The sequence below is a fragment of the Grammomys surdaster genome, unplaced genomic scaffold, assembly GCF_004785775.1.
Source record: "Grammomys surdaster isolate TR1022 unplaced genomic scaffold, NIH_TR_1.0 126076, whole genome shotgun sequence".
In the NCBI taxonomy this organism is placed as follows: Eukaryota; Metazoa; Chordata; class Mammalia; order Rodentia; family Muridae; genus Grammomys; species Grammomys surdaster.
In genome coordinates, this window is record NW_021620885.1 from 1935960 (window position 1) to 1939099 (window position 3140).

The 3140-nt window shown below is 41.7% G+C and overlaps 1 protein-coding gene across 3 annotated transcripts in view; it reads right to left on the reverse strand.

Moving 5' to 3' along the window:
- Positions 1 to 3140, reverse strand: part of Fer (FER tyrosine kinase) — a 263815-nt gene that overhangs the window by 66714 nt on the left and 193961 nt on the right. The window lies entirely within an intron of this gene.

Sequence of the window (3140 nt, forward strand, 5' to 3'; positions counted from 1 at the left end):
TCTGTGCATGTCAGTGTGATGTCTACAGAGTGTGTGTGTCTGTGCATATCAGTGTGATGTCTATAGAATGTGAGTCTGTGCATGTCAGTGTGATGTCCACAGAGTGTGTGGGTCTGTGCATGTCAGTGTGACACCTCCAAAGTATGTGTGTCTATGCACGTCAGTGTGATGTCTACAGAGTATGGGGGTCTATGCATGTCAGTATGACACCTCCAGTGTGTATGTGCCTGTGCATGTCAGTGTGACCCCTAAGATGCCCTGAAGCTGGAGTTACAGGCAGTGCTGAGCTGCCTGATGTGGGTGCTGGGAACTGAGAGCAAAGCCTTAGTAAGAACAATACTCACTCTTAGCTGCTCAATTGCCATCTCTCCAGGGCCCTGTTTCAGTTCTAAATGTTTCTTGCTACCTTTGAGAACACTGGGTGGCAGGGGCCACCTACACTGGGATGTTCAATGACAGGTAAAAATCTTCAGTTTAAACAAGCAGCAAAAGGAATGTGAATTCAGCTCTCCCCTCCATTTCTCTCCATAATGGAGCTACCTTAAGCTGTGAAGAATACATAATGCTCACAGTCCTTCAAATAAAGATACAGATCCCATTGGTTCGGGTTAAGATGAAATGGAAAACTGAACACTGGGACAAATGGTCTCACAGTAGGTCCCCGTCCAAGAGTTCTATTATTTGTGAGAGAAAGTAGCAAAACCTATCATAAACCTTCAAATTTCACTGTCTTCTGTTCTTTGACCTTTGAAAAGACAGCACAGTCACACTGCTTTATATAACTGCTAGTCACTCTGCCTTAGTACGTGACCTAATGAATAGTTTTTCACACACATGAAATAGAAAATGACATTATCCTTAAAAATTCATTCAAGCTACGCATCTGTCTTTATTTAAAGAGAGTGACAAAGGAAGGCAGTGCAGGAGCTCACAGAGGCAGTGACATGTTGGTGACAATGATCACAGAGGCTGGGAGCCCACTATCATGGTCCTCCCAGAGCAGAGGAGACATAACAGTTCTCAGAGTAAGATGGGGGAGCAGCATTTAAACAGACAACCACACTGATGGGGCTTCCTTCACCAGGTGCATCTTAGAGCTAGGAGTCCTACGCACTTCTGAACATGGCAGAGGACAAGCTGTCACATTATGCTCACAGACAGAAACAACGTGAGTCATGGACACCATGATTTTGATTTGAGCATCTTACAGTATTTTCCTTAATGGGAAAACTGAAACATGTATGAAACAGCAGGAGCAGGCAAGCCTTCCACCAAGGCTGCAGGTCAAAGCGCTCTGCTGTGGCTCTAAGTTGACTCAGTGTTGTGCTGCTTACCAGCATCTATTAGTAAAGGGAACTAACTGGTAAAAAGCATTTCAACTTTCCCATCTCCCTGGTGTAAGTTAGGCACTTGTAAATGTGAAAAGCTCCCCAGAGGACAGCTTTGGGCAGACTGAGGCAGTCAGGGGAAGGCACTGTGATGCCTTCAGGCCAGGGCAGACTGGGCCTCTCACTTGTCCAACCACCTAGGTCATGTTTCCATGACCTAAGTCACTGCACCTAATTGCTGTGGCTTTTTATCATGCTCCATGGAAACTCTGGTTGTCTAAGATGTGTCTCCTATCTTCCTTTGTGTGAAAAGCCTCTTAAAGGATTTTTTTTTTTACTAGAAATAATAGCATGAAAGACTTCACAATAAAGTGTTAATTTAAAATTTTTAATTAATAAAGGAAAAGTGACTAAAACTTTAATAATTACAGTATCAGACACAAGTTGTTAGAACCTGACAATTCTAACTCTCTCAAAAGAACAGAGGACTCTTTCCTGGCAGAAGAATCTTGTAAAAATCTGTGTAAATCTCACTAACATGACACTTACTGATAGAAATGCCTAAAAGGGCCAAAAAGATGGCTTAGTAGCTAGCTACCAACACTCACAGTCTGAGTTCAATCCCTGGATCCCACAGTAGGAGAGCTGTTGATGATCTCCAGACACACTGTGTCACACATGTGCCATATACATCACACAAGCACATAAATACACACAGATAATAGTTAAAATTTAAAAATTTGAAAGAGAAATGCCCTCAAATTTAATCTGACCATTTTAAATGAAATAACCAAAAGATAAAAACCAAATCTTCCTTGTAGATATTTCAAAAAGCTCACCGGCTTTAGGAGTACTGTGATTTGTTAATCATATGCCACTCACCGCTATGAACAGACAAGTCCTTTTCCACTGAAACATACTCCTCTCAGTTCAATTTGGACCTCAGAACCTGGACGTCATACTCTCTCACCATGGACAACCCATCAAAACTGAGCCAATTCCACCAAACAACCTTCAATTTTCTATCTCTTTTCCTCCCTGATCCATATTTTCAGAGATTTTCACAATGTGTTAGAAAAAAGCAAAACCTTAATTAGCATTAATAATCTCTAACAGATATGCTATTAGAACTCAGAAATTAAAATCATTTCCTTCATCATATCTTTGATAATTATAGTCAACAGTTAAAATTTATTTGAAATTTATATTTGAAATTGTTTTTCCTGGCTCATCTATTAATATTTAGAGAAGTTAACAAAGAGAGGAGGGCGGGCAGGAGAGTGAAGGAGGCCACTGATTCAAATCTAACTATGTAGTTGGATGAACACAATATTCATTTGACAATGGAGGTTTAACATCTGGACTTGTTCTTAAAGGCCCACGTGTTTAAACAGAGGCTTGATCCTCAAGGGCTGTCACTGAGAATGAGTTGGACCTTTAAGAGGTATGGCCTATGGGAGGTTTCAGAGCACCAGGGTGTGTCCTTAACAGAGACGTACGGTCTCATCACTTCCCCTCTTCTCACTATGGAGCAAGAGGTGAGCAGCTTCATCCCAGACACGTACCTGACCTGCACTCTGCCAAGGCCTAAGTATCCATCAGTAATGGGCTAGCCCTCAAACCGTGAGCTACAATTACTTTCTTCTCTACAAGAATACTATGTTATGTCTTGTGATGGTTGAGGAAAGCTGACTAATACAGAAGCCAAGAAAAATGGTGGTGTTGGATTGAGTTGGGTCTCAAAGAAAACTCAGACTGAGGAAGGACATAAACTTCCGATAAATGCTTGCAGTTCTCGTGCAAAACCAGTCC